Source organism: Balaenoptera acutorostrata, chromosome 14 (assembly GCF_949987535.1).
Source record: "Balaenoptera acutorostrata chromosome 14, mBalAcu1.1, whole genome shotgun sequence".
Classification (NCBI taxonomy): domain Eukaryota; kingdom Metazoa; phylum Chordata; class Mammalia; order Artiodactyla; family Balaenopteridae; genus Balaenoptera; species Balaenoptera acutorostrata.
In genome coordinates this window covers 16591821-16598066 of record NC_080077.1, presented here as the reverse complement: position 1 = coordinate 16598066, position 6246 = coordinate 16591821, and positions in this window count along the sequence as shown.

Here is a 6246-nt window from a genome sequence, read left to right as displayed (position 1 = left end):
CTTGGTATTGGGGGCGGGGGGCAGGCTCCAGGACCCCCGCAGATACCAAACTCTGTGGATGCTCAAGTCCCTTATATAACGTGCCTTAGTATTTGCATACAACCTAAGCATATCCACCGGCGTAGTTTAAAGCCTCTCTAGATTACTTATAATACCTAATGCAATGTAAGGCCCTGTAAATTGTTGCCAGGGCGTGGGAAATTTAAGTTTTGCTTGAATGGCCCAGGTCTCAGGCTTTGGGAACTCTTTGAGTTTGGTTAGCTGTGCAGGGGGAACGGGGTTTAGCCACGACAGAGGAAGCAACAGCAGGTGCAGACGCCCCCTTCCTCCGTGGGTCAGTCTTGCGCCTCAGCCAGGCCCCACCAGGCCAGGAAGGGGGACAGGTGGCGGGACAGCTTCTCCAGGGCCAGAGCAGGTGAGGGGCTCAGCCTTCCAGGGCCTGGGTCTGGGAAATTTCTGGGATTTTTTTCCGAATATTTTGAATCCACCATTGGTTGCATTTGAGGATATGGAGGGCCGATTGTATACATGTTATACGTACATAAAATAAATACCAAGTCTGTGGTGTTTTGTCATGGCAGGCCTGGCAAACTAATACAGCTCCTTGGCTTAAACAGGGGAAAACGTCCCTTGCTGAATTCTATTCCCAGAAACACAACGCTCTGACCTAAAGTCAGCTCTGTGCACTGGCACAGCTTTCCCTAGCAATTAACTCAGATCGTACTGAACCTCTAAAATAGAAGGTCCTAACCCAAATTTGATCGTTTCCACTCAGCCGTCACTGCCTGGCCTACACCTTTGGGGTAGTGTTGGGCAGTGGGCTGCAGCCTGACAGATGTTTACAAGAAAAAGATGACTCAGCCAAAGGGAACACTCTGGACAGACTGGGTCCCTCTCTCTTTTCTACTCACAGAGACCTACATCTTTCAAAAAACCTTTTAAAATATAGAAATAATCATGAAAATATATTGACTGTGAAAAATTGAAGTGATGTAGAAGTATAGCAAATAAAAAGATATAAAGTCTCTTCATACATACCCCAAATCCCACTTGTCTCTCCTGTCTCCTTCTAGAGTTTTTTCTATGCATTTACTTGCATATCTAATAGGTACACACATATACTGTTTAAGGGAGGTTGTTTTCACATAAATAGTATCATTCTGGACTTACTGTTTAGCAACTTACTTTTCTTACTAAAAAGGCATTTTGGAAATCTTTCCCTGCCGGTTTACCTGTTCTGCTGCCCACCGTGACCGCAGCATTTAGAACAGTGCTTGGCACAGCTGAATCTCAATGCATATTTGTTGAATGAATGAATGAATGAATGGTGCTTATCCATATGCCAAATGATGGAAATTTAGACGGTCTTCGATTTTTCCCTGTTACACGTCATGCTCAGCGCACATCCACACACATCTATCATTTCACCTCATCCTCTTCTCAGCATTACAGGTCCTTTACCCTCAGTTCCTAGTCTCCTGTTGGAATCCTCTGCAACATTCTCTCTTCTGGGTTCACAGCATGGCCGCCCCTTCTCCTGCAGGGTCTCTTCCTGTAGTGCTGGAACCCGAGCAGGACTCACAATGCCTGGGGCTGGCAGGTCGAGGGCATTTGTAAACCAGCCTCCTGGATGGAGAGATCTCTGCTGCAGCCTCCACTTGTCAGCTCCCACCCACCTGGCCCACTGACTGCTGCAACACCAAAACTGCCCCCAAGGTCACCGTGACATCCTAACTGCCAAATCCAACAGCACCTTCACGCTCCTCGCCTTAGGCAAACTCTCTGTGACTTCTGACTCTGTGGACCACTCCCTTCCTTGTGATTTTTAAATCCAAAAATTTTGGACCATCTCCTTCTTGAAACCCTCTTCTCCCTTAGGTTGTACAGCTTGGCCTGGGTCTCCTCCTAATTCTTTCCAGCTCTTTCCTTAGCCTCTGCTCCCTTGTTCAATGTCAGGGCCCTTGCCCAGGCCATCTTCCCTCCCCCTCATGCCCTCCACCAGCCCCTAGATCAATGAGCGCACAACTGCACTTCTGGCTCAGACCTCTTGCTAAGCACCAGGCACACATAGCTGTAAATCTAGGAGATAAATGCCCTGCAGGCTATTCGATAAAGTGCTGTGGGAACTCAGAATGCTGTCACTCACCAGACTTCTGCTGAGCCTGCTTCAGTGGTTCTCAAAGTGGGGTCCTGGGGGAGCCCAAGACCCTTTCAGGGAGTCTTTAAGGTAAAAATTATTTCCATAATAATGCTTAGGTGTAATTTGGGTTTTTTTCACTCTCATCCTCTCATGAGCGTACCATGAAGTATCCCAGAGGCTACGTGTCATTGTGATATTGTGACAGCTTGAATGTGGAAGCAGATATGAGAAGCAAGTGGTCTTCTATTAAGCTGGCTATTGAAGAGATTTGCAAAAATGTAAATCAGTGCCAGTCTTCTTACAAAGTTTGGGGGTTTTGGAAAATAGAGTTCTTTTTCATAAAATACATCATTTATATTAATATAATTGGTTTATTCTGATTGTAAAATAAATGAATATTTTTAAATGTCATAGTTTTAGTTTCTAATAAGGTACATATGCATAGATAGCTATAGCCCACATAAGCAAAATTTCTTTGGGGTCCTTAAGAGTGGATGTCAAACCCTTCAGCATGAGAGACGAGGCCCCTCACAACGGCTGCAACCCCCGTCTCCAGTCTTGACGGCCACATACCTCTAGTCCGGTCTCACCTTTTCCCTGACCAGTGGCCAGTCCTTTTCTCTCAGGAAGGTTGTTCCCTTGGGCCGGGGTCCAGTTTTGGCCCAATGTCCACGGAGGAAGGGGACACTCACCCGCCCGGCAGGCCAGCCTCACAGCAGGGATTGTTCACTGTCTCTGAAAGACCCTGGTCTCTCCGGCCTGGAGGCCTCCCCCTCGGGGTCTTCCCACTGCAGAGCGCCTGCCCCTCCTCCACCAGACCGAACCCCACTGTCACCTCCTCCGAGAAACCTTCCCAGTCCTGATGGCCCCAGTCGCTCCCACCTCCACCCCTCCCTGCTTACGCCTGCTCTGTAGCACTTATTTGGGTTTGGAAGAGAGAGAGAAGTGAGGCTTGAGAGGATGGGTGGAAGAAAGAAAAGGGGGAGGGAACACAAACGAGAGAAAAGGAAAGAGAAGAAAGACAGTACAGGCAACACGAACGTAAAAGTTTGTATTCACGTTGTTCTTCGTTTCCACGTCGCTTTCTTGTAGAGACTCTTACTTGAACTTCCCATCATCCCTGGTGGTTAGACAGGGTAGGTAAAAGTACTCCCTTCTCACAGATGAAGAAACTGAGGTTCAGAGTGGTACAGAGTAAAGGCTAGACAGCTACTAAATGGCAGAGATTGACCATAAGTAGATGCCCAAAATAATGGGTTGCTTTGAATTGTGTTCAGGACGGAGGCAACACCTTGCCATCACAGAAATGGAAAAACCAAAATACGACTGCGTCAGGTGACTCCTCTTGGGTCACCAAGTAACAGCTACGGGGAGAGTCCACATTTGTTTTGTGACTTTGCGTGCTGGTATGACAGAAACATGAACATTTTCAAACCGAAAAAACTTGGCCCTTCCACCTGGGGCGGGGGAGAGGGAGTGGGACCCTGACCTTGGCAGCTCCCCACAGAACCCTCAAGTTTCAACAGGGCTCCCTTTCTGAGCAGACTTCTGAAAGGCCGCGTGTGGGACAGGAGAGCTGTTTTTACACAAAATTAACTGAAAGAATTCACCTACTTCAGAGGCTTGTTTTCCCCCCTTGAGACTTTAAAATAACTTCGTTTCCTCATAAAATTTCCAAATAAGGGAGAACACGGGGGTGGGAGGCTGCTCTCCACAGCCTCAGGTCACAACCCTCCCCCTTCAGCTGTGACGGTCTTTGAGCTGCACCACTGCCAGCAGCTACTTTTTCCTTTCTATTTTTAAGACCTGAAAGTATGAACAAATTCATCTTAGTTTTCTTCCTCAATCTTGACTGGAAGTCACAAACAGCACAGATGATTAGCAACACTTTGAGAATCTTCCCAAGTCTCCTGAGCTCTGACAACGGTCAGTGTGACACGCTGCTCTGTGCTCGGTGTCAAGGCTGTGGAGGTGGGTTCAGGCCCTGACAGAACAGCAGGAAAGGAAGGGAGGGACCCCTCACAAGTGGAACAGCGGGGGTCAGATCAGGTCTTCTAGAATCAGCCAATCCAGAGGGAGGGGCTCTGGGCCAAAAAGGCTGTAACCTCTGGCTGGAAGAGCCCCTAAGGAAAAAACTAAATGAGAAACAGAAGAATGAGCAAATGAGAGGGTGAGAGCTGTAGAGAAACGGCAGCTCACGTGGGCACTGTGTTTTCTAGTTACAAGTGCCTGCTGGTATGTCACCTTTGGGAAATCCCAAAGTCCCTGGGACGTGGAAAGAGTTCCTCACGTTGCAGGTGGCAAGACTGAGGGAAAGAGAAGTTTTGATGGTGTACCCAGGATCCCACAGCTAATGGATGGGAGAGACTAGACTCCCAAGGGCGTCCCAATTCCTGCCAGAGGGTGCAGTCCAGGGCCGCTCGGCGGCCACAGAGCAGGGCCAGCCCTCATTCAACACATGATACTGACCCCCAAGTCCGTTCCTGGGTCGCCTTTGCCAGCTCCAGGGAAACCTACCACAGACACCCATCAGAAGTTGCCCGCCACGCTGAGGAGAAAGTTCTAAACAGAGTGCCCGCCGAACTTTTCTGGTTCAGCTCAGATCTAGAGGCCCTCAGGGAAGCTGTCAGAGCTTGAGGAAGTCACAGAGAGGCAAAGACTTCAGCCCATGAGATTTGCGGTTTGCGTCTGGCCTTTTTTTTTTTAAACGGAATTATAATTTTTTTAAATTGTGGCAAAATAGTCAAAATACAAAATTTACCATTTTAACGATTTTTAAGAGTGCATTTCAGCAGCATTAAGCAACCATCACCACCATCCATCTCCAGAGCTTCTTCATCTTCCAAAATGGAAAGTTTCTCCCCATTAAACACAAGTCCCCACCCCCTCCCTTAACCCCTGGTAACCACGGTTCTACTTTGTGTCTTTATGAATTTGACCACTCCAGGTACTTCATATAAGTGGAATCATACAGTATTTGTCCTACTGTGACTGGCTTATCTCATTTGTCATAATGCCTTCAAGGTTCATCCATGTTGTAGCAGGTGTCAGAATTTCCTTCCTTTCTAAGGAAGGAAATAATAGTACTCCATTGTGAGTATATAGCACATTGTGTTTATCCATTCATCCATCCACTCAAGCAACCCAAGTGGCACTTGGGCTGCTGCCACGTTTTGGCTGTTGTGAATAGTGTAGCTATGAGCCTGGGGGGACTGGCTTGGCCTTTCGTTTTCCCCTCAAACGTGTCTCCTGCTCTTGTGTGCTGTCGTAGTTTACTTCGGGCGTACACACAAGTAGTTACAGTCCTGATGGGTATCCCAGGGCAACTCTGAAGCAAAGTTTAAAACAGAACCCTCTACTAAATGCCACTCCCAGACGCAAGAGGGAGGGGATATGGGGACATATGTATATGTATAGCTGATTCACTTTGTGATACAGCAGAAACTAACACAACATTGAAAGCAATTATACTCCAATAAAGATGTTAAAAAAAAAAAATGCCACTCCCAACCTATTCACGTGCCAGGTGTTGGCACTCCCACCTTGGCAACGTCTGGCCCTGGAGAAGAGGTCATATCTTAAGGTTCATGGCCAAGCATTCTAATGGCTCCAGGGAACTGGCCAAAATTACATTCACTGACATCAGGTGAAGACTTATTTCCATGTCCTCATAGGCCTTCTTGAAGCCCACAGTGTCATCCTCTAGAGGAGACGGCATTTGGGGCCACTGCCAAACGTTCCTGATCTGCCAGGAGACTAGACACCTGCCCAAAAACATCTAGTCTAGAAGATACTTTCAAGAGCACGGAGACAGGTTTCAGATGTGCCTGAGAGCTCTAGCCCTTCTGAGTTCATAAAATTAAAACATCTTCAAGGACCCCAGCAAGAGTTTTTACTTAAACTGAAGAGTTTCCTCTCGTTAATCTTTCTCCCACAAAAGCCCTCTTTCTTAAAATAATAACAGAAATCTTACTGAGAATTTTTTTATGTGCTAGACATGGTGCTCACGCTTGACAAATTCTCATTCAGTCCTATGACAACCCTTCAAGGGAGGTACACAAAAGCCCTCTTGACATTAACTACAGTTTTGCTAGAATGAGCAAGAT